This window comes from Lissotriton vulgaris, chromosome 8, assembly GCF_964263255.1.
Source record: "Lissotriton vulgaris chromosome 8, aLisVul1.2, whole genome shotgun sequence".
Taxonomy (NCBI): domain Eukaryota; kingdom Metazoa; phylum Chordata; class Amphibia; order Caudata; family Salamandridae; genus Lissotriton; species Lissotriton vulgaris.
Window position 1 is genome coordinate 250,686,751 of NC_141696.1, and position 26,449 is coordinate 250,713,199.

Genomic DNA, 26,449 nt, shown 5'->3' on the forward strand with positions numbered 1-26,449 from the left:
AAATCAAGCGTGAAAGGACAAAGTTCACAAACCAGGAGCAAGAGCCCTTTTTTAAATAATAAAGCAGAAGCAAAAGACTCTGTTTCAATCCTAGCTCAAATGCCAGGACACTTGTGTCTTACAAAACAAGCATTGGAAATGCAATAGGTCTCGCACCATTAGAGTTAGTGCTTTTAGAATTGTTTATGGGTTTTTTTTGTAAATGTTTAGCATTTTTGTTTCCTGTAGCCAATGCTAAAGAATTACAAATAAAAAAAGCCATAAACATTTCTAAAAGCTCTAACTGAAATGGTCTGAGACCTATTGCACTGTGTGAGGGTGAGGGGTTGAGGGTGAGTGAGGGTGAGGGTGAGGGTGGGTGAGTGAGGGTGAGGGGTTGAGGGTGAGTGAGGGTGAGTGAGGGTGAGGGGTTGAGGGTGAGTGAGAGTGAGGGTGAGTGAGGGTGAGTGAGGGTGGGTGAGGGTGAGTGAGGGTGAGTGAGGGTGAGTGGTTGAGGTTGAGGGTGAGGTGTTGAGGGTGAGTGAGGGTGAGGGTGAGTGAGGTGTTGAGGGTGAGTGAGGGTGAGGGTGAGTTAGGGTGAGGGGTTGAGGGTGAGTGAGGGTGAGGGGGAGTCTCTGAATTGGTTCATAATCTTTTTTTTCCTCTTGTGGCACACAATGAAATGGCCTTCTTGGAAGTATAGAAAATATCAGTTCAACATGGCCGCTCACCACTATTGGTTTTACCAATGCTTCAGAAGCATTGTCAAAGCCAATACTGACAAACAACAAGCAAAGGCAAAGTGAGACTGACTGGGATTCCTAATGCTTTTTTTTCTCTAGTGGAATGTTTGTTCACATTAAGAGCTCACCTCACACAATACACTGTTTTGTGTCAAATTAGCCACTCCGTATCTGAGCGTTCACACATTTGGTCTGGCTGATATTAAAAACAAATGTTTAGGACGTTTTTCACAACAAACTGGCACTATGACTGACTTTTTTTTTTAAACTGTGGACTCTGATCTGAAAGCCACGCATGAGCCTTTTGCAAATGAGACTGACTCTGCCCCAGCCCTGCCACAATTTCAGAGACACGGCTAGCCCACAAGCCCTGGTTCCTTTGTAAGTCCATACGGCTCTTCCTTGGTGGAAGCCAGTATTCAAACGCAGTCCACGGAAGAGCTCGGAGCCTGCAGTCGGTGCGGCACGAGTCCTTCAGCATGTCATCTATATTTGATTACCTCGCCGGACCCCCCAGGGGGACCCAAGGCTGAACAAACTAAACTAAAAATTGTCAACTTAAACGTTCTGAATCTTTGATGTTGGCACTTACGTGCGGAGCAGCAGCGGCGCTACCTGAGGGCTGGCCGGCTCCGGGTGGCGTGGAAAAGTTCCTCAGGGATGACAGATTATCCTGCCCTTAAGAGCTGGGTTCCGTTTCCCTTCAAACCCTCAGATTAGAGTGTAAAGCAGTCTGAATCTTAGAAATTTTCTTTTTACATGGCCAGGTAGATTTAGACCTAAATATTCTTGGTTCTGTGCAGTATAAGTGTCCATTACTAAGTCCGTAGGATTGTATTTTACAGTTTGTAACTGATCTGAGGCCAACTGCTAGGTAGTAAACACATTACGAATAACATTTTTTTGGACAGAACAGTTAATTTGCCCCAGCGCCTGTAGGTAAGGCAAGTCATAGGATCCCAGTCCCGTCAATATAGTATGCAGTTCTGTATCTCATTATATTGGTCTCCCCAGCTCTTCAAATATTAGAAGTTTCTGTAGAGATGGATCGGCCTTGCCACATTCAACACTATAATCTACAGTACTCCTGTATTTCGATGATACCAAGGACTTCAAACCAAGCTCCAATCTCACAATACAGTGAGGAGTTGCTAGCCGTAAATGCAATAAAGTGCGTATGCATTTCATGACATTTTTTTCAATACCAAAGATGACCTTGTTGCTCATTACTGGGGATGCATATAATAAATACAGAACTAGTTTCATATGTAATGCTTTGAGTGCTGGGCTAATCGCTTTTCCACCAAACATATTCGTGAATCTTAAAACTGATTTAGTAATAATTGTTGATTTTGATTTTCTACTGGCCCGGTAGTTTGACCAGGACAATTCCTTTTTGAAAATCACTCTAAGGTATTCATACTGGTTCACAACTTCGATCGATTTTTCTCCTAATGCCCACCCTTTAGCTTTTATTCGCTCTCCAATGGTCACAATTATTGTTTTGGACATATTGCCTATTATTCCATTCTCTGTATTATAAATGTGTAATTGATTTAGTTGATGCTGGAGTCCTTTCGGCATCTGGGACAAGATTACTAGGTCATCTGTGTATGCCAGATATGTTATTTTTGTACCTCCTCCTAACTTTGGAGGAATACCCTGGTTAGACTTTAATGACATAGCCATATCAGCAATGTAGAGGAAGAATAATAACTGAGCGAGGACATAACCTTGCCTAAGGCCATTTTCAGCGCACAATTTAGATGATAGCATATTCTTATTTGTTAGCTTAACCTGTAGCCATGTTCGATAATAAAATTCAAAAGGTTCAGGTCGATTTCCCATGCAATAAGCTTGATCCGCAGCCTTTGCCGATTAACCTTATTGAATGCTGTGGAGTGAAGGAATATAAATTCGATATTACATGATGTTGGCCTAATGTATCCAATATGTTAGTGTGTTACCATATAAAACTCCTATGTAAATACCCGAAAGTTATACACTCTTGTAGAATCTGGCCTTTTGCTATAACAGACGCCATCTTGGTTTCGTTTTCCTGTGTCTCCCTCTGTTAGTTAGGTAAACACGTGACCTGCTTCTGTACGGTGACCTGAGATCCCGGCCTGGGTGTGAACGGACTATTCGTTTTTAGCTCAAGGAACCCAAGGTCACATCTGCCTTTCTTGTAGGATGCGCACATTCTTGCAGGCGCCGTTCCTGTACTCCCAAGTCCCAGTCCCATCACCTTTACTGATCTACCCCCGGAATAGCATGAGCTAAGCTTCATAGCAATCAATTGTGCCTTATATCGGCTTTCTTGTTGGCTCCTTGACGAGTGGTGTTTTTCCTTCTAGGGGGTTTCATGAGGTATGTAGAAAGTATATATGCATTGTATTGCTTGTACTCTGGAGTCTTCTCTGCGCACCTTCGAGGGCTGTGCCGAGAGAGGCTCCCCTATATAGGGCCTTTTTGCAAAATAAACGATTGAACCTTCTCCATTGCCGACTGACTTATTATTGGTAAAGAGGTATATGGGCTGTTGGTAAGTATAGCTCTATGATATAATTTTTGGTACTTCAGTTGACGAGTCTGCCGGGACTCCGTGATAGGGTCGTCCCTCCTGTAAACAGGAGTAGAGGGACAGGGAGGGGTTCTGGCCGAGCGGGTGGACGGAAGAGGATCCTGATTGAGAAACCAGTTTGTGTTAGAAAAAAGAAATTCCACTCTCGAGTCCAGTGACCTTCCCAGCTGCTAAAAGACCCTTTGCCGGAGTCCTTCGGGCTTAACCCAGAACAGCTGACCGTGTTGGTCTATAAAGGAGTCGGCAGTGGAGAATCTGTAATCAGACCTGAGTGCACCAGGTGAGTGAATTGTATTGTATGTTGATTCGACGTCGATGGAATAGAAAGCACTTGGAAGAAGTGGCTTTTTGTAACAGTTAACTGTATTTGGAAAGTAGTGGTCGGCAAGCCACAGGGAATCTGGGGGTCTGATGTGGCAGCGGAGTGGCTGCATGGGTGGATGCCCCACGGACTTGTTTGGTGATATTTGAGCCAACATCGGACGCATTAGTGTTGCACGGAGGGTGCTCACTCGGTCGAATCTTCTTCGGAAAAGCCCTAGGAGCAACTGGGTGAGCCTGGGTTCTGGAGCCACGCGCCCAGCCACCCGGCCCAACCAGCACAGGACTATGGGATGGTCTGTAAGAGGGTTTGTGGTTCGCCTGTCTGATGATCTCAGGGCAGTCTTTGGACTGTCTCTTTTGTGAACAGTTGTTGGTCCGGAATCCGGCGAGATCGATTCCCCGAACAGGAGTCGACGGGCTCTGTTCGATTGGGAAAAGACATGTCCTTTTGTATTATGAGAATTATAGTATGGTATTGAAGAATTTGATTGTAAAATAAGAACGAAAGAAACAATAAGTGAAGAAAAATGTATTTTCCTTTAAGCACTTTACATATAGAGCAATTGTATGTTGTAGGAGCAAATGAGTATGTGGTGAAAAGGACGCGTCCGAATGAATGAGTAAGTGTTGTGATGGTAATGTGGTGAATTTATAAATATGCTGTGTTTTAGCAAAATATGTTTTGTATATTGCTGTTGACGGGGTGGAAGGCTGGAAGAAAGACAGCTTGCTCCCCCGGAGGGCAGCCCGAGTTTCGATATGTCTGTAAAACACGGTCTTTCTCTTTTTTTGTTTATTACTCTTTGGAATAAAAATACCAAGGATAATACAGATTTGCAATGGCCCCTAACCGGGTCTTTTGATGAGAGGAAGATACATTATTTGCAGAATAAATTGTTTATGAAAAAGAGCCGTCAATCAATGTTCGATTCTTTGAACCTATGGTTGAAAGGAAGGGAAACGGCAGCGAATAAGGGAAGAAAAATTGGGGAAGCTTAAATCAGGACAGAAGATTACCCAAAAGGCAGTAGCTTATGAAAAAGAGAAAGTAGAAAAGAATATTGAGCAAATGGATAGAAAATTTAGATTACAGACAGATAAAAGTTATGTAACTCGAACGGAAACGGGAGATGAGATAGAAGAGTTACTGGAGGCTCGTCCACCCCTCCGTATGCACCCTAGGGTCTATATCCAGGAGTGCCACTAGTTAGAGCAGGCCAGATTGGAGCCACGCCACCTGTGGGGATGCCCATAGCCGCTACTGCCCCAGTAGCCGTGCCCCCTCAGGCCCGGTACTCTCTCCTCCTACTCTCCGACCAACTACCTCAGAATTAATTTCTTTAATGCCTGAACCCGCTACTGCCCTATCCTTGCACCCGGTATTTTTAACGCCACCGATGAGACTTAGCAGCCTCCTCAAGTGGAGCAACTTCCGTCCCTATAGATGTAACACCTAAACGTCCCAAAGGGATTTTGGACGGTCAACGAGCTTTTACTCGATTGTCTCTGGGATCCGAAGAAAGAAGGGCAATCGTGGTACAACCATCCCAATGGATGCGAAACCCGATTTATACTTTGGAGGATATTTGGAGTACTATGAAGGATTTTGAACCAGTGGCACAACAAATGGCCCTGGAACATATGGCGGTCCGATTGATCTCTTTATGGGAACAATGTTTTGAAGAAGGATTAGCCCCCCAGATATTATTTGATATTAGGGACCCGGCTTTTAAATTCGATTTACAAGTTAAGGAAGTGTTCCAAAATGTTGCAACCTTGGTGCATTATCGTGAACGAATGTATAGGAAGTGTGCTGATTGGGGAACGCAGCACCCGATGAGGGAAGTACATCCCCTTTCTCATCCTGAGCTCCCTGAATTAAAAGATGGGGGTGGACAAGTAATTAGGGCTCGTGTAGACGCCCGACTTCAAGAACAATGGGTTTATACACCGTGGAAAAGAAGTGAAGTTCTTACCTTAAAGGCCCAACTCCTTGATCCCCGTAAAAATTCCACTGCTTATTATAAAGAATCAACTGAAGCTGCAAATTCAGCCGTGATGACTTTGGCTGATATTGAACTGTTTTTCGGTCTTTTGATTCCGGTAGATATTTGTAGACAGATACATGATACTGATCATGCCCCAGAACTAGGTGGAACTTGGGATCAGATTAAAACATGGGATAAAGACCGTAAACCAGGGGACAAACCTAAGGACGAAGTTCTGGCCGTACCGGCCAGAATTAGCACCTATATGCAAACTCTTCTTCCCCCTCGAAAGGTTGATTGGGCTTAATTAACTGCTTGCAGACAGAAGAAGGATGAAAGTGTTTCAGATTTTTTCACGCGGTTTGAAAAAATATTTATAGATTTTAGTGGACAGGATCTATCCACGGTGGGTGGTATACGATTATTTGTGAATCGATTTGTTACTAACCTGCTCCCTGAAATAATTACTCAACTACAGGCTGCTGAAAGTACGTGGACTACTGCGGCCCCGTCTGTAATTCTTAGCATGGCCCAGTATTACGAACATCGAGAGAATAGAGTAAAGACAAATCTGACAAAAAGGTTAAGAAATTGAAAACAAGAGTACTGTTGCAACAGGTTAGTAGGGGACAGAGCAGTGGAAGGGGAGGAGGAAGAGGTTCATTCCCCAGAAGAGCAATGGGTGGAAGAGGTGGAGGAGTGGGTCCACCTCCTAACATTGGAATAAATCAGTGTTCTAACTGTAGGCAGGAGGGACATTGGAGAGCAGAGTGTCCATTGCTCCGTGGCCATGGTGGTTTTAGTAGAGGGAGAGGCAGAGGACGAGGTAACCCTGATCGAAATTGTATGAGATGAGAGGAAATCTCCGGTAGTGAGTCTAGAAGGAATTATTTTGATGACCCCCAGGGTAGACAGTACTATCATGAGGACTATCAAGACGATGGATATGATGGAAATGGATACGCATGAGACAGCCATGGACAGTGCGGGGGCCATATAGCAGTACCAGTTGATCAACAAGGACCTTATGTACTAGGACAATTGCTGGGGACATCTGAAAAGTTTTTAGTGGATACTGGAGCAATGAATAGTTCGGTTGCTCATTCACTGGTACCGGGGGCTGCTCTATCTGGGCAAACTAATGTACCACTGGGTTTCTCAGGAATCCCCGTGGTGAGCCCCATTTTCAAGCCACTTCCATTTACTGTTGGTCCTATCACTGTAGACTCTCCTTTTCTGCGTACTTCTAATTGTGGGGAAAATCTGTTAGGGTTGGACATACTGAAGAAATTGCATGCAAGAATTCATTGTTCTCCTGATGGTGTTTATTTAACAATGCAACCACCCACTAAAAGCACGTCCCAATGTTTTGCTAAAAATGAACACCTCCCATCTGAATTTTCTACAATTCCACAGTCCCTTAGGGCGACAGGAGATACGGATGTAGGATTGTTAAAAATAGCCCCAGTATCAATTACCTTGAAACCAAATGCACAGTTGCCACGCATCCCCCAGTATAACATTTCGCCGGAGAGCTAACAAGCTTTGTTGCACATTATTTGTGATTTAATTAAGAGAGGAGTAGTGGAAGAGACGGCTGCCAATACCTGTAATAGCCCTATTCTACCGATTCTAAAAAAGAACCCAATAGATGGTGATCCCGATTATAAAAATACATATCGATTTGTGATTGATCTACGGGAGGTCAATAAGATAGTGGTTCCCGAATATCCTGTCGTTCCGGATATCACTGGAATTCTTACTATGATTCCCCCTTCAGCACAGTATTTTTCAGTGATTGATTTGAATCCATCCTGGCAGCCGTCATATTTTCGGATTCTCGTTATCTGGCCACAGCTTCAGATTTTTTCGTGCTCCTCAAGGCTATACTGAAAGCCCTAGTATTTATAGTCAAGCTTTGAAAGCGGTTCTGGATGAACTAGTCTTACCCCCTGGCAATGTTCTCATCGAATATGTGGATGACATACTGGTGGCTTCCATTACGGCGGAAGGTTGTAAGGAGGCCACTGTTAAATTGTTGATTCATTTGGCGGCTAATGGTAATAAAGTGTCCTTGTCCAAATTTCAGTATTGTCGACAGGAAGTGGCCACTTACTGTCGAAAGCGGGGTGAAGACTAACTCCTGAACGAATATCTGTTATTTCTAACATGTCTGTGCCCCGCACTCAAAGTGATGTTCGTGCTTTTCTTGGCATAACCTCTTACTGTCGCCAATAGATTCCTATTTTTTCTCTTTTTGCTAAACCCTTGTTGCATTTGACTACCAAAGACGTGCATGAACCTTTGCCCTGGACGGATGAATGTCAGGACGCTTTTGACTCTTTAAAATCTGCTCTTTGTTCTGCACCCGTCTTGGGTACTCCTGACTACCGTAAGCCTTTTGTGCTCTATGTGCAAGAGGTGGACGGTTGTTCTCTTTCAGTGTTAACATAGGGTTTTGGTGGAAAGCAACGACCCTGTGCATACTTTTCGGCGGTGTTGGATAATGTCGCCAGAGCTCTTCTGAGCTGTCTGAGGGCTACTGCTGCTGTGGCGGTGGCCATTCGACAGTCGGAGAGGATTGTTTTAAATACTGACCTCACAGTAATGGTACCGCATGCTGTGGATATACTATTGAATCTATCAAAAACTCAGCACCTTACGAATGCACGATTGACTGGATACAAATTGACTTTATTTGCGCCTCATATTATTATCAAAAGATGTGCCACTCTGAACCCAGCCACGTTACTACCCCTCCCTTCGAACAATGAAAAGGACGATGTCCATGATTGTATATTTCGAACAGAAGAAGAAACGAAGGGACGTGTAGACCTCACTGACACCCCCTTATCTGACCCCCAAAGGGAGTTGTATGAGGATGGCTCTTGTTTTAGGTTACCAGATGGTAACCTACCAGATGGTAACCCTGGACAGCTGCATACGCGGTGACAACTCTTAGAACTATAGTGGAGACCGCTCGGGTTTCCCATCACTCAGCCCAGGCAGCTGAACTAATAGCCCTGTTAAGAGCATGTGAACTGAGTGAAGGCTTAAGAGTAAATATTTTTACAGACAGCCAGTACGCCTTTGGCGTGGCCCATAGTTTCGGGTGGCTGTGGAGAGAACGAGGTTTTCTCACCTCCCATGGTCAGAACATAAGAAAATGGCACTTTAATTGAGAGATTATTGAATGCTTTGACTTTACCAGAGAAAGTGGCCATTATCAAGTGTAGCGCCCACAAGAAAATTACTGACACCACCGGGAAGGGAAATGCCTTTGCCGACCAAGTGGCCAAAGATACTGCACAAACCAATATGTCTGCTATGTTTCCTAGTGTATCGGCCAGGTGGGTGGTGGAAACGTCCTTGTTCGATAACACCATTGAAAGTGTGAGAGAATTACAGAAGGAAGCTACCCCTGATGAGCTAATAAAGTGGGAACAGGAAGTAGGAAAACTGGACAAAAATAATTGTTGGATTGATCTAACTGAGAAACAACGATGGTTGTTAGCCAATGCTTTGGTCTATGCTGTAGAGTGATGGCCCATGGTCCCGCTCATATTGGTGCAAAGGGTATCTGTGCATTATTAGATCCTGTATGGAATAACCCGAATATTTCCCAAACTGCTGCACATGTAGTTAAATACTGCATGGTCTGTTTACAACACAATCCTGGCGGGAGGGAACCCGTTCTTAGTGGAAATTGTGCACCACCTACCTTACCTTTTGAAGTGATACAGATAGATTATATTCAACTTGAGAGGGTGAATAATCTAAAATATGTATTGGTGGTGGTATGCGCTTTCAGTAAGTTGCTCGAAGCATACCCCACCAAGGAGAATACTGCCATAGCCACTGCAAAAGCCCTTATTAAAGAGTTTATACCCCGCTTTGGTTTGCCCCGAGTCATTTGGTCAGACAACCGGGTACACTTTAATGCACAACTTGTAAAAGTATTTGTAAAGGACTACAGATTAAACAGAAGTTTCATGCAGCACGACACCCCCAGTCTGCAGGACTGGTAGAGAAATATAATGGTACATTGAAGTTGAAGAATGCAAAGATACATGAAAGCACGGGTTTGAGCTGGCCCGATGCTCTGCCTTTAGCATTAATGTCATTAAGAGTAACACCTCATTCACGGGCAAGATTATCGCCCTTTGAGGTGGTTTTCGGATGCCCAGCTAATGTAATGGAAGTTCCAAGGCCTCGATCTTTCCGTGATATTGATTGCCCAATGATGACAGATTATTTGTACGCTTTAACTAAAGATTTGCGTTCTATTCATCAACAGGTATCAGCTGCACTGCAGCCACTGCCGGAGGGTACCGGACATCGCTTGGAGCCAGCAAGGACAGTGGGTCCTAGTGCGGAATTATCAACGAAAATCAAGTTTGGAACCAAGGTGGAGTCACCCCTATCAAATCTTACTGGCGATGTGAACAACAGTGAAAGTGGATGGGAAGAAACATTGGGTGCACGTGTCGCACCTCAAAAGGCTTCCTCTGCCGCTTCCTTTTGATCAGCAGAACCGAGAAGGAGTTCTAACACAGGAAGGAGAGCGGAGGTTGAGTTTCGTGCCTTTCTCGGATGCCCTTGAAATTGGGCAAGAGGAAGGAGTGTCATTGTCGCAAGGAAGTATAACAGCTGCTGGTTCTGAGTCTCTGGAGAAAGCTGTTTCCTCGGAAGCATCTGAGGGTTTTGTTGCACCAAATGTCCCCGCTGTTGTGTTGTTCCAAGACCACGAGCAACCTGGCCATCTTCGATACAACTTACGGCCCCGAAAACAGCGCAGTACCTCAGCTTCGGATCTCAGGAGATAGGGAAAGACTTGAGTTAAAGGGTTGAAATTAGTTTTCTGAGGTACTGGACTGAACACGTTGAGAGCTTGGAACTGTTGCATTGCTCTGTTCAGAAAGAAAGACTGTGTTAAGGGCCTAAGTTGCACCAATATAAAGTTGAATCTGGATCTGTTCTTTTTGATGAACGATAGGAGTCTGCCTGTGAGGCTCTAACGGACACAGGGAGAAGATCCCTTATAGGGAAGAAGAACCCCTCTGGCAATTGGCGTGTATTCATATTCCGAGTTTAGTTTGGACTTTTAGTGAGAATTGCTCGATTTGCCATGGAAGATGAACAACCCCTTGCTCCCCCCGTCCTTTCTTTGAAAGTGTTCCAATGTTTTCTAGTTGGGCTACCAGAGTGAAGGTAGCCTTTGTGGTATCAATTGCTATAATCACGATCATTTTAATGAGTGTGTTTGTGTATCTGGAAATCCAGTATCCCATGCATAAGGTATTAGGTACTACACCAGCTCCAACTGAACATTATTTTTATACCCTGCCCCCTCATAAGGAGAGACATCGAGAAACGTATGCTAAAAATGTGTTTATTGAAATGTTGCACCAAGCTCACAGTACCACCAACAAGACTAATTATTGGGTGTGTGGCCTTTTGCCATCTGTAATGCATCGACATGATTTGTTCATTTCATTGCCATTATCATATTTAGCTAGTTGCGAGGCTTGGTTTCAGTTATTATCCCTCATGTAACTGCATTATGTACCCGAGCCCAAAAGATAAACGGAAAAAGATTATGAAGCTATTTAGAAGTATATAGAGCAGCATTAAGGATTTGATGAATTAGGCAAAGGGGGTGAGGGATCCCTAGACCCAGAAGCCTGTATGAACGTATATACTACCTATGAAAATGATGTAACCTGGTTAAAAGAAGAAATGTTGGATTTTTAACATTTTAATTCCACTCAATATTTTCAGTATTTTCAAGTACGGAATGGCACAGACGACTAAGCAATGTCAGTTCCTATTCTGAATAGTACTGCTTCCTTTTGTATCAAGGGACAGGGTCATGTCAAAGTAGGAAATAGTCGGTGTAATTATACCTACACTCTACACACGAACAGTACCCCGCCTCTTATCACTCCATCTAATGTGTATTTTGTGTGTGGTGAAAATGCTTATACTTGGCTTACCCGAGGATGGGCAGGGCAGTGTTATCTTTCCTTCCTTTATCCTCCAGTATATATAGCTCCCTCCAACTATCATAAGACACATCAATTATTCAAACAAGAATCAGATTCTAAACGAAGTAGTAGAAGTATCAATACTGACGATACAGACCAAACTGATACTGCATTACAGCAGTTTGTAGATATAGCAAAGGGACTCTTTCCAATATGGGGCCCAATTTTCACCAACCGAGATGTTAGACGCTTGGCTAGAGTAGTGGAAAATGTAGTTCAGACCACTGCGGGGATATTGACTAATATGACTGTAGAGCCTCAGGCTACGAGGCTCGTTTCACTTCAGAACCGGATGGTTCTTGACGTCATCCTAGCAGATAGGGGAGGAGCATGCCGCGTGATTGGCAGCTCCTGCTGCGTGTACATACCTGATTCTGCCCCCACAATACATTTGGTGATTCAGAAATTGCATCGCCTGGCAGCAGAAGTTCATGCCGACACAGGTACTTGATCCTTGACCGGGTGGTTCTGGAATCTTTTGTCCACATGGGGTTGGAAGATCTTTATGATCCTTGCAGGGGCTTTGGGTATAGTATTTACTTGCTGCCTGTGTTTACATTGCGGGTCAGCATGTTGTTCTTACTGTGCTGCCAAGCTTACTTCATCACTGTCCGTTTCTCATCAGGCGAAGATTGAGAAACAGATGACTCAAAAGGAAGTTGCCGATCTCATGTAGATCTATGAAGGAGTGTTCTTAGATTAGGATAATTATATATTGGGTACATCTCACCAAAAGGGCGGTCTGAAGGAATATAAATTCGATATTACATGATGTTGGCCTAATGTTTCCAATATGTTAGTGTGTTACCATTTGAAACTCCTATGTAAATACCCGAAAGTTATACACTCGTGCAGAATCGGGCCTTTTTCTATAACAGACGCCATCTTGGTTTTGTTTCCCTGTGTCTCCCTCTGTTAGTTAGGAAAACACGTGACCTGCTTCTGTACGGTGACCTGAGATGTCGGCCTGGGCTATGAACGGGCTATTAGTTTGTAGCTCAGGGAACCCAAGGTCACATCTGCCTTTCTTGTAGGATGCGCACATTTTTGCAGGCGCCGTTCCTGTACTCCCATGCCCCAGATAGAAAGGAAGGCACCTTTCCTGATCTACCCCAGGAATAGCATGAGCTAAGCTTCATAGCAATCAATTGTGCCTTATATGGGCTTTCTTGTTGGCTCCTTGACGAGTGGTGTTTTCCTTCTAAGGGGGTTTCATGAGGTGTGTAGAAAGTATATATGGATTGTATTGCTTGTATTCTGGAGGCTTCTCTGCGTACCTTCGAGGGCTGTGCCGAGAGAGGCTCCCCTATATAGGGCCTTTTTGCTAAATAAACGATTGAACCTTCTCCATTGCCGACTGACTTATTATTGGTAAAGAGGTATATGGGCTATTGGGAAGTATAGCTCTATGATATAATTTTTGGTACTTCAGGAGTATTCCACAAAACAGGCATATAATGTTGTTTTCTGCATACATGCTTTAGAGCGAATGTTGTGATGTTATCAATTGTTGAACATCTGGAACGAAATCCTGTTTGTCTTGTTGGAATTAATTATTTTTCCTCTGCCCAGAGCCTATTTATTTTGGACGTGTTTAACAAACAGTTTTCCTTCGAAATCTAGTAAAGCTATAAATCTATAGCTGGTTGAGTCTGATTTTGGACCATGCTTATATATCGGATGCGCAATCGCTCTTTTCCAGGAAGATGGAATTTTTCCTAGATTGGTTACCTGTGAAAACAGCCATTTTAACAATGAGCTCCAAAAAGTTATATTTAACTTAACCAGATCTATAGGGACACCATTTGGTCCAGCTGCTTCGGATGAGCGCAAACCTTTTATTAGTTTCTTTGTCATATCCGGAAATATTCAAACAACTTTTGGCGGTGTATAGTAACAGATGATAGCTGATAGTACATAACTTTAATATATGTTGAATGTTCCCACTTATCACTTGGTATAAAAAGATCATCTGCTTATATGAAATTATACCATATCGTTCCAGGGACTAATGCGCTTGTTCGTTCGAGATGAAATAGCATGATATAACTTTGCATAGCCATTGTCCTCAGTATCCCGCTTTATTTGCATGCTTCTGTTCCTAAATTGCCTCTTTAAGCCTTGCAAACTCAGATCCTGATCCTTAGACATTGGAAGGTTTAGTGTATGTCGCAGTTAGTCAAAGGGAAGATCCCTGGAATCGGCTAGTCTACTACTCACTGAAGGCCTTTCTTGTTATACAAGGAAAGGTCACAATACGCCATGGGTATTCGGACAAACATAGAGAAAGGTTTCCACAATGAAAAAATCTTGTTTACAGTCTAAATTTATTAAAAAGTTTTTTACATTGATTTAAACAATAAAAACAGTATAAATTCATACAATTCTTCCGAAATGGTTAAAATCCAAGATAAGATATCTTGGAGGGATAAAAATAATAGTTCCACAATATTACACAAGCAAAATGTTACGGTACATAAGCAATAAAAAAAAACAATCAAAGTATGTTCACAATAAGCAACAGACTAAACATAATGAACAACAACCCCTCACATATAAGTGGCCCACTTGTTATCTCTGCCACTGTATTTCGCTAGATCCAATGGCCGTGGAAAGTTTAGTTGATATATAGCTTTAGTGGAGAGATGTCATATCCATCTAAAGGTTATACCCGGCCCTAACTGGATTCTTTTAGACCAAACAGTGCGTCGACGCGTTTCGGTGCTTGACACTTGATATCGCGGCACCTTCCTCAGGACTTCTTATTTCTGGGGTTTCGGGGAACGGATGGATGCACCGTATCTGTGGATGTATTAGAACAAATATACGTAGTCAGGTATTTTGTACTCAAACCTGTTGTCTCATTTACTCTAAGGGCCGGAATGTTAGGATTGACACATACCCACCCTGACTTTGCACTGGGATTTATAGCTGCCTTTGTTTTCTTTTCCCATTACATTTCCTAACACAGGTCTACTTAGTTGTAAAAACACAGTTCATTGCATAAAAAATGTTTACAATGGCTCAATTATGGCTGGTTTGTCCTCTATTTATTTATTTGACAATTCCACTTGCCAAGTGGTCAACATATGGTTCGCATGTGACATGTGGTCCCTCCAAGTCTCTTTCATTGTGGAAGACCAACTAGTAAAGGGAACTTATGGGCACTGGTGCCTGGGAAAAATAGATAAATGTAGATTCTCACCCTCGGGACCGTGTCAGGAATGTTCCTGGTTGGAGTCTACTTGATGTATCCCTTATTGGTACTACGGATATAGTTCTTGGAGCCTTCTGTTAAATTTAAACAAACTTTCATTAGGTGTAAAATATAATCTTCCATCATCTATTTACTAAGGGGCGATTTTTCTCATATTTACCTCTCTCATGTAAAGGTAGCTCCTTTTAATGGGGTTCCTTGATTATTTGTCTATCGGGCGGTTGCCCACTAGTCGTATATCTGTAGTAAATACAATATATTGCACCATTTCACTCTACTATTTTCTAGGTACTATTTTGTAAATTACGTGTTCTTGTGATGTAACTGTCTTACCTTAGATTTTTTTAAAACGTACTTGGAACGGGCATAGGAAGTCGTTGGTCTACTCCTGAACCGGATATGTTCTGTTAAGTAAAGGCACATGTGACATCATCATGTATTTATTCTGTGTTCCAAGATATTATACTCATAGTTCTATTGGAAATATGCAAACTATCTCGCACCTTTCTATTTTTCACCTCTTAATACCTGCTCATAGTCTCTTATTCAGTGCTGATAGTGCCCTAGATACCTGTTTTAATGCCCGTACTATTCAGGTTCCTGTTGCTTAACTTTAGGAGCTATTCTTCAGATGGGCCGGACTTTAATTGACTAATTGTCAACACCTGTCTGAAGGGGAGCGCTGTAATCGATTACAGCGCTCCCCTTCAGACAGGTGTTGACAATTAGTCAATTAAAGTGAGCTATATAAACGCACACCATACAAACACTCCAGATCGAGTGAAAGAACGAGGCAGAAGCCAACAGACAGCGCTAACCTGGTAAGTGGAGAACAAAACCCTTTGCAAACCCCCCCCCCCCTCTTTTTGCCTAAGGAGCAGGGGAACTATAGATTAATATAGGCTCAAGGACAGGACATTTGATCCTGTAGGGAATTTAAACAGGGGATACTTTCAGCCCTCATAAGCTTACATCTAAAGTTAGAGACTCTCAACCAGGGTGGGATGGGGTAAAACTAATCCCCTGTACAAAAATCCGGCCCATCTGAAGAATAGCTCCTAAAGTTAAGCAACAGGAACCTGAATAGTACGGGCATTAAAACAGGTATCTAGGGCACTATCAGCACTGAATAAGAGACTATGAGCAGGTATTAAGAGGTGAAAAATAGAAAGGTGCGAGATAGTTTGCATATTTCCAATAGAACTATGAGTATAATATCTTGGAACACAGAATAAATACATGATGATGTCACATGTGCCTTTACTTAACAGAACATATCCGGTTCAGGAGTAGACCAACGACTTCCTATGCCCGTTCCAAGTACGTTTAAAAAAAATCTAAGGTAAGACAGTTACGTCACAAGAACACGTAATTTACAAAATAGTACCTAGAAAATAGTAGAGTGAAATGGTGCAATATATTGTATTTACTACAGATATACGACTAGTGGGCAACCGCCCGATAGACAAATAATCAAGGAACCCCATTAAAAGGAGCTACCTTTACATGAGAGAGGTAAATATGAGAAAAATCGCCCCTTAGTAAATAGATGATGGAAGATTATATTTTACACCTAATGAAAGTTTGTTTAAATTTAACAGAAGGCTCCAAGAACTATATCCGTAGTACCAATAAGGGATACATCAAGTAGACTCCAACCAGGAACATTCCTGACACGGTCCCGAGGGTGAGAATCTACATTTATCTATTTTTCCCAGGCACCAGTGCCCATAAGTTCCCTTTACTAGTTGGTCTTCCACAATGAAAGAGACTTGGAGGGACCACATGTCACATGCGAACCATATGTTGACCACTTGGCAAGTGGAATTGTCAAATAAATAAATAGAGGACAAACCAGCCATAATTGAGCCATTGTAAACATTTTTTATGCAATGAACTGTGTTTTTACAACTAAGTAGACCTGTGTTAGGAAATGTAATGGGAAAAGAAAACAAAGGCAGCTATAAATCCCAGTGCAAAGTCAGGGTGGGTATGTGTCAATCCTAACATTCCGGCCCTTAGAGTAAATGAGACAACAGGTTTGAGTACAAAATACCTGACTACGTATATTTGTTCTAATACATCCACAGATACGGTGCATCCATCCGTTCCCCGAAACCCCAGAAATAAGAAGTCCTGAGGAAGGTGCCGCGATATCAAGTGTCAAGCACCGAAACGCGTCGACGCACTGTTTGGTCTAAAAGAATCCAGTTAGGGCCGGGTATAACCTTTAGATGGATATGACATCTCTCCACTAAAGCTATATATCAACTAAACTTTCCACGGCCATTGGATCTAGCGAAATACAGTGGCAAAGATAACAAGTGGGCCACTTATATGTGAGGGGTTGTTGTTCATTATGTTTAGTCTGTTGCTTATTGTGAACATACTTTGATTGTTTTTTTTTATTGCTTATGTACCGTAACATTTTGCTTGTGTAATATTGTGGAACAATTATTTTTATCCCTCCAAGATATCTTATCTTGGATTTTAACCATTTCGGAAGAATTGTATGAATTTATACTGTTTTTATTGTTTAAATCAATGTAAAAAACTTTTTAATAAATTTAGACTGTAAACAAGATTTTTTCATTGTGGAAACCTTTCTCTATGTTTGTCCGAATACCCATGGCGTATTGTGACCTTTCCTTGTATAACAAGAAAGGCCTTCAGTGAGTAGTAGACTAGCCGATTCCAGGGATCTTCCCTTTGACTAACTGTCTCCTTACCCTGTTCCCTGGTGAAAGTGGGGTACCCTCTCCTTTTTGAAACCAATTAGTGTATGTCGCACCATCTTACTGTATACTCTCGTTGATTCGATTTACTGCTGAGTATTGGGTGATATTGCTATATTTATTCTTGATTTCTGTGATTTGGTCACAAGGATCAATAGTATGTTCTTTAGTATGGATTGCCAAGAAGTCATCCAATCATCCCCTACTTCCAACAGTGCAAAATCTTTTCTAATACATGATGTCAGGGCTCCATCTAAGTTAGACGCCTTCTCTTTTAACATGTTGTTCCAAATAAGCTTTTTACTGTTAACAGCAATCATTCTATAACTCTTAGCCAATACATGGGGTTTCCACTGATCATGTTTGATGTTGATAACTAGCTTTGAGGATCATGATCACTCTCGGGTCTTTGTATGATAGCATAGTTTTTACACAATTGGAAATATAAATAATGCACAAATGTGGTAGTGGAGACCATAGGTCCTCAGTAAGTTGGTGCTGCTGGTTGGTCTTCTTTTAATCATCCATTTAGTGTTCTATATCCTGAGTCTACCATAAGATCATATGTATACCTAGTTAGAATATTGGTTGTTTATGGGGTGTTTTGTAAAGAGATTTTGGAAGAGGTATATTGTAGTTCAAATCTGGTTTCTCAGTGCTTGCAAGTTTGTTCGCTGATGGCAATAGTGTTTGATTGAAGTCCCCTCTTGAACATATGCAGCCATTATTTGCTCCAATTCTTCATGTGTTGTCTGTGCTTGTTTTTCACCAATAGGGGAGGAAAGTAAATGTTTATAATCAACAGCTTGCGGCAATTTGGTTTGTTAGCACTGAAACTGCCCTTCTGGCCGTGACAGAACATCTGCGGATCTCACTAGATATAAGCACTGATCCTTCTGGACCTAAGTGCTGCATTCAACACAGTGTCCCATCAGATCCTTCTGCAGCGCCTGGAGGATATCGGTATTGATGGGCCGGCCCTGGGCTGTTTCACTTCCTTTTTATCTGAGAGATCTTTCCAAGTGTCTGTCCCCCCTTCTGTTCTCCGATGCATACTGTGTATCAAGGGGTTTCTCAGGACTCCACCCTGAGTCCTACTCTATTTAACATCTACATTCAACCACTGGCAGCAGTAGCTAGGAACATGATATTAACTGTGGTATCTTATGCGGACGACACACAGTTGGTGGTGGCATTATCTGGCAACTCTGCACAGGATGTGCTCAAATTCAAAGATTTAACAACTATCTCAGATTGGATGACCTTTAATTGTCTCCAACTGAATGCCAGTAAATCTGAGATCTTGTTGGTGGGTAAAGATAATCATCTGTGGAGCAAGCATTGGTGGCCATCCACTCCAGGCCTCCCGCCTCCCCCGAAGCAGACAGTTAAAAATCTTGGAGAATGGGTCGACAAAATACTGCAGTACAGATGCTCCTCGATCTGCCGAGAACCTGCTATGCCTCAGACTCCATCTGCAGATTACATTGGCTTCCGGTGGAGAAACATATCAATTTCAAAGCACTCTGTTTGTCTCGCAGAATCATGAATCTCCAATTGCACAACATTTTAGCTATTCTTCTTATGCACCTGCAAGCTGAGCTCTATTAGCCAGCACCTGGAGGTTGTTCCTCGGGTCAAGAGAGTGCGGGCAGGAGGGCGCTCCTTTCGTGCTCTTGCTCCTAAACTTTTGGAAAGGGGAGACCACTAGGTCACCCCGAACGTATGGATGGGTGCCCCGATCCCCCGGGAAACCGTTGCGGGTGGGGGGCGTGTCACGACCGGTATGCCCATAGCGGCGTGGTCGGAGCACGCCCCAGCTGCCTAAAAGGGTTGTCCTAAACACCCGCCCGGAAGTCCGTGTACCTATGGACGGGATGGGGGCGCGGCCCCCGCCTTCCCGCTGCTGGATAAAAGGCGCGGGAATCCAGGGAAAGGTCCTCTTGTTCCTGCCCTCTGAAGGCTACACCACTCGTCGCTCGTGAGCCCTCAAGGGAACAAGCTGCAGTTTTTGAACGTGTAATCGTTGTTTTTTCTGTTTCAGTCATCAAGGCGTAGCTGGAATCCAAGTCACTTCAGTAGGACAGGCTGAGCTAACGTTGAACGCGGACATGCCTGGTAAGAAGACTGGAAAGAGCTCCGAGATTGAACGTATGCTGCGCACATTGGTGAACCAAGTGTCGGCGATGGACAGGAAGTTCGGTAAAGTAGACCAGCTGGGTCGCGGCTTAGCGGCCCTCAGGAAACAAGTGTGAGGCCCAAGCGGGGCCCTCGGGGCGACCTAAGAGGATCGTAGGGCCTGCTTTGCCAAACATCACCCCAGGGGGGGATAAGGGGAAAAGGAAGAAGGGGAAAGCGGGTCCTAGCGAGGCCCCAGTCCCGATGGAAGTCCCACCGGTCCCAGTAGCACCAGCGTCCAGCCCGGTACCCACACCGGATGGGGGATTGCCAATCCCTGTGGTTATCACACCGCTGGAGGACAACCAAATGCCTCCTGAATTAGCGCTTCAGTTGGCGGCTGTCTTACCCTGGTTGAAGAAGGGAGCGGGGGGATCCGCGGCTGTAGAAGACCCGGCCGAAGAAGCTAGACTGATTATTGAACAGTTAAGGCAGACAAGGGGTGCTGGGGCGGCGAACGTACCTTCTATTTCTCCACAGGTGCCAAAGGTGGTCGCTGTCGAAAACCAGAATAAGTCGACGGACACGGCTGGAGGTGCGGCGGAGGCCGGTAAGAGATCACTCCCAATGATGAGTGAGGGTGCGGTACCCTCAAGGCGGGAAAGCTTGGCGCAACATATTCCCATGGTTACTAAGAAGATGGTGTGGTCCAATAAGTATATTAACATGTTTTCAATGTTAACTGATCATCGAGAGTTAGAATATGCCAAGACTCAGAAGGATTTAGGGCACCCCAGTGTATGGCGGGCAAAAATGGCAGAATTCAGGGTCAAGGAGTCGATGATGAACTGGATCAGGGCCTTTTCTATTTTTGTGGCGATTATCGCTGAACGTACACCAGAAGTGTTGAGTGACCTGGCTTTTTACCAGAGCAGGATCATGAGCTTCCATGAGAAGTATGGAGGAGAAGAATGTAAAGGGTACGACATGGCGTTTAGAAAGGCAAAAGAGTTTAATGAAACATTGACTTGGGATTGTTTAGATACGGTATCTTGGCATGCACAGCTCTTGCCGGGTTCAGCGGGTGGTTCAGGGTCGAGCACAAACGGCTCCAGGGCCTTTCCACAGAAACAGTTGCAGCCCTTTCGGCCAAGCTACGGGGGGGAGTCTATGCCTAGATCAGGTGGGAACGGAAGTAAGCGAGGAGTGTGTTGGGGCTTCAATAGGGGGACGTGTGGCAGGCCGCAAGGAACATGTAAGTTCAGGCATGCGTGCTCCAGTTGTGGTAACACCTCCCACCCTGAAACTAGTTGCCGATCCAGAACCAATGGGACCGGAGGTAAAGGGGGTACCAAGCAGGATTGATGCGGTGCCCCGGAAGTCCACACCTTCGCCCGTAGATATCCTGGCTTTGACCCCATGGATGAACAGATACCTTGATCTTGCGTCCGCTGGGATCCTGCGATGGCTTCAGGATCCCAGCAGGCGATTTTCGGGGGGCCCCCTCATGTAAGAACCAACTGTCTGTTCAGCACAACCCGGCAGTTGCCGCCAAAAAGATCGCCAAGGAGGTTAGCTTGGGGCGGGTTGCAGGACCTTTTTGTGACCCATTTTGTATGTTCCCCATTAGGGGTGGTGCCTAAAAAGGACCCGGGGGAGTACAGGCTCATCCATAATTTGTCAGCACCAAAGGGGGCTTCCGTCAATGAGGCGATCGACCCTGAAATTTGCAGTGTAAAGTATGCATCTTTCGATGACGCAGTGGTATTGTTGAATCGCTTAGGCCCCGGTGCATTGTTAGCGGATATCGAATCTGCATTTAGGTTGCTTCTGGTGCATCCCCGAGATCAGCGCTTGCTGGGTTTTACGTTTCAGGGGAAATACTACATGGATATGTGCATGCCAATGGGTTGTTCAATTTCGTGTGCCTATTTTGAAATGTTTAGCTCGTTTCTGGAGTGGGTGTTCTCAAAGGCCACAGGGCACCAACATGTGATGCATTATCTGGATGATTTCCTCTTTCTCGGGCCAGCGGGCACTCGGGACTGTGGACGGGCATTGCAGGACTTCTGCGTGCTCATGCAGGGTTTCGGGGTACCGTTGGCGCCAGGGAAGACAGTGGGGCCGACTACCTCCCTGGAGTTTTTGGGCATAGAACTAGACTCCGTGGAGGGTTGCTTCCGCTTGCCGGCAGAAAAGATCGCCAAATTCAGGGCTTCCTTTTTGCAGTGTCTCAGGAACGAGAAAGTGACATTGCACCAATTACAGCAAACAGTGGGTCAGCTTAACTTTGCATTAAGAGTGATACTGATGGCTCGCCCTTTCTCACGATCCATTGCCCAGTCCATGGTAGGCCTCAAGGAAGGGCACCATTGCACAAGACTGTCGGCGGAGGTTCGCCAGGACATGCTTATCTGGCTGGCATTCCTGGCGGACTTCAACGGCCGAGTGGTCTGGAGCAAACCCCCGGCCTCGTCGGCGGAACTCGGCTTATGGACCGACTCGGCGGGCAGCGTGGGGTTTGGCACGATCCTCGGAAACCATTGGTCGGCCCAAAGATGGCCAGCATGGTGGGTAGCAAGCGGTTTGACGTATAACATTGGCTTCCTAGAGCTCGTCCCCATCTGGGTGGCTCTGTCAGCATGGCCGGAGGAATTCAGAGACCGCTCTGTGGTATTTTGGTCCGATAACATGACTGTGGTTGAGTGCATTAATCAGCAGGCAGCACGCTGCAAATGGATATTGCGATTGCTGAAAGAAATTGTGTTGAAATGAAATGCTTGAGATTAAACGTACAATTCAGGGCAAAACATGTGCCGGGTGTACTGAATAATGCAGCTGATGCGCTCTCTCATTTCAAAATGCAGGCTTTCATGGATTGTTTACCCTCAGCGGAGCTAGTGGCAGCGCCATTTCCCAAAGCACTATGGCAAATCGGCGCCCCGGACTACAAAACCTCGTGGCAGCCAGTTTAGCGCCCAGGACAAGGAAAGCTTATGAAGGGGCGTTCCGCTCGTACTGCGCCTTTTTGGGCCCGGCAGGGGAGCTTAGATGGGGTCAGGGGGAGTCCTTTGTCCGATTCTTAGTGGCACTTCATGAGGAAGGCCGGTCGGCGGTAACCGCAAGCCGGTATAAGGGCGCCATAACATTTGTGGCTCAGCTTCATGGGGTCAGGGACCCAACGGACTCCTTTCTAGTCAGGAAGGCTCTGCGCGGCTGGCGGCGCTTAGAGGGGTGCAGAAAGGATAACAGGCACCCAATAGGGTTTGACAAGTTGACCTCCTTGCTGGCTAAACTAGAAGAGACATGCTCGTCACCTAGCGAGGTTATACTATTCCGGGCAGCGTTCGCTTTGGCGTTTTATGGGGCTCTGCGGGTGAGAGAACTAGTGGCTGCCAACAAAAGAGATACGGAAGGAGGTCTGCGCAGGGATAACATCAAGTGAGGGGGCATTCTTTGCTGATCTCGATAGCCAGGTCAAAGACGGACCAGGAGGCCCAGGGGAATAGCGTTGTGTTGCAGCGCACTCCAGGTAGTCCCGGTTGTCCAGTAAGGCATGTTGAGGCCTACCTAAGACAAAGGTTGACAACGTGGGGAGGCCTTGCTACGACATACGGATGGCACCCCGTTGACAAGGTTTCAGTTTCAGAGGGTGCTGGCAATCACGATTGCAGCTGCGGGCTTGAACCCGAGTGATTTTGGGACCCATTCATTTAGGATAGGGGCCGCTACAGAAGCTACGGCTCAAGGTCTGCAGGCAGACAATGTTAAGCAGTTAGGCTGCTGGTCTTCGAACTGTTTCAAGAGGTACGTGCGACTGCACATGTTGTAAGTTATTGATGAAGTGCACTCACGCTTGTTGTCTTTTGTTTGGATTACAGTTTCACGAGCCTGTGACGCAGGGCGGAAATTGGGACCGGCCCAGCATCAGATAACAACCACTTCAGGAAAAAGGGATGGAAGACGTGTGGTCTGGGTCGTGGGCCACTCATACGTGAGGCGTGCCGGGGACATATTCAAGACTCGTGATGCGATCCACACATCTGAGGAATATGGGTTCAGAGTGTCCATCTACGGGAAGGGCGGCCTGTGTATTGACCGACTGCAAAGTTTTGTGGAAGAATTACTAGGGCGGCACAGGTCACCGCCATCTGTAGTCATAGTGCACATTGGGGGCCATGACTTGGTAAGACTGGGCAGACGAGCTTTAGTTGAGTACATACTTTCTGCTGTTAGCTGGTTAGCAAAAAGGCTCCCGGGATGTACAATAGCCTGGTCTCACCTGATTCCGAGGAGGGTATGGCAGGGTGGTTTGTCCACGACAGCGTTGAACCATTCGGTAAAGAGGGTCAACAATAAAATGGAGAAATTGTTTCGCTCTGCTCATCTTCAAAGCATATCGCATGAGTGCATATGGGGGGATCACTGTTATTCTGAGGATGGGGTACATCTGTCCAGGGCGGGGAATGACTTATTGATAGGAGACATGATAGCTTGGCTAGTGGGGTTGAGGAGAAATGACCTATAGGAGGTGTGGGGGGGCCAGATAGACAGTCAACTATCTGGCCTGTGGCGGTAAGGTCATGATCGGTGAGCAGTGATTTCAAGGTCCCTGGGGGGGCGCCACCGATTATGGATGGGAACGCCCGGGGGAGGCGGCCATTGGCCCCTCCCACGGGGGGGCGGCACCCATTACGGATGGGCCGCCCAGGGGGAGACGGCCATAGGCCCCTCCCAGGGGGAGACGACTATATGCCCCTCCCCAGAATTTCCCGGGGGCTGGATATCCGCTCCGGCGGACGAGAGTGCGGGGAAAGGGGGGGGAGTCCACGCTGTCCTTCTTACGGATACCCCGCACGGGAACTCAGACGACCTTAAGATGGCGTCGAGTGAAAGGGGGCCCCCACGACAAGGGAAGTTACAGTTGGCTACGAGGGTAAAGTCCTCTGCGCATGCGTCACTCACACGTGAGGGCGGGAATTGGGTGATAGGGATCTGACACCGGTTAAGACCTTGCCGTTGGCCCCTAACGTTAGGATGTACAAATTCGTATATAATGCATTTTGTCATGATGTTAGACTCAGTTAGGAAATCTTTGTATTAGAGATTTGTTAAGGTTAGCCTGAATACCTGTCTTCATCAAATGTAATGGAAGTTGAATTTGTACATGATACATGAAACGTTTTTAATTTAAAGTTTTAAATTTTGTTTCATAATTTAATAAATACGGCCGGGGGGGTTGTGAGGCCCCCCCGCCTTCCAAAAGTTCAAACTGTGTCTGTCTCCTCCCATTGGGATTGGTTGTGGAAGGGGTGGCGGGCATCCCGGCCCATAGTAATTCCTTCCCTGCGTGTATCAGAAGCATCCAAAATCATGCGCTATTCCGTAAAGCCATAAAAAACCCATCTTTTTCCTACATTATCTGTTTTTCTGTGAGTCACTCTGTCTGCCCTATGTCAGTTTGCGATTAGCCCTCGAACGCCCCTTTGCTGGGGCAGCTATGCGCTCTATAAAACTTATAGAGTTTATTACTAACTGATATTGTCAATTCTCAGCCTTCCAAAAGCATTCTTTTTTTCTTTACTTTCATGTGTAGTATAATTTGAAATTGCTAGATATACAGATTGCCAGGTCTCCTGAAGACAAATTACACATTGTTCTTGTATAAAATTAGCCATATTTTACCAGCTTTTTTCAGTTGTCTCACATATCTTTCAATGTTCCATGATAGAATGGAAAAATCATTATACCGTACTTCCCTTACTTCATATTCATTAGGAGTACTGTTTAGCTAGGTATGAATATTGTGTTACTCCGTAATTCAATGGCCCTATAACTAATCGTACATTAGCCCCTGTTTCCTTTGCAGTGATTTGTAAATCTTTTAATCTTATAAATTCCTCAGGGACCTTATCAGATGGTCGGATGTTTAGTGTTAATATTTCACATTCAGGTTGTCTATAGCAGGTTCTTAACATATGTGTATATTTGGTTTCTCCTGTTGCCTGATTGTAATTCCAAAGTCTGCAAAGGTCTCTTTTACCGCCAGTGTTCTCAATGTCACATTTCGAGATGTCCATGTTGTTCTAGTGGTTTCATAGTCTGTATTTGTTTTATGACAGACAAAACAAACTGAACAGCTAAAAGTGATTTTGAGTCTAGTTCTTTCAAGTCTTCAAAACAATGTAATAGCTACTGTATGTTTTGCCGATTATCGTGACAATGCTCTTAGCCATGTTATCCACCTTCCATTGGATAACATGGCTAAGAACTGCTATTAGCAGGCGTTAGCTTTTGGAGATATTCGCGCTTAGCGCGAATATTTCCAAAAGTTGTTAATAGGAGTTAGAGATGTTAGCGACTGTTTTCAGTCGCTAACATCTTGGCACACCCACTTTGTAGGTGATTAGCGATAATTATCGCTGACATGCAAAGTGGGCCCCTAAATGCCCGCTATCGCCTACCAGTTGTCGCTAACTGGTGTTAGCCACAGCTTGCTAATAGGGCGATAAAATTATTGCCGCATTAGCGGGAAAAAGTCCCGCTAATGCGGCGATAATGCCCTTAGTAATATGCCCCAATATTTCTCAAGTTTTCTCAGCTTTTTGAGTCGTCTCTTACTCAGGTAAGGAGCAAAGCCATTTTGATGTTCTTCCATGTGCATTTCTATAGAGTTGTCTACTGCAGTTGTTTCTGCTAGTGTCACATTCACGA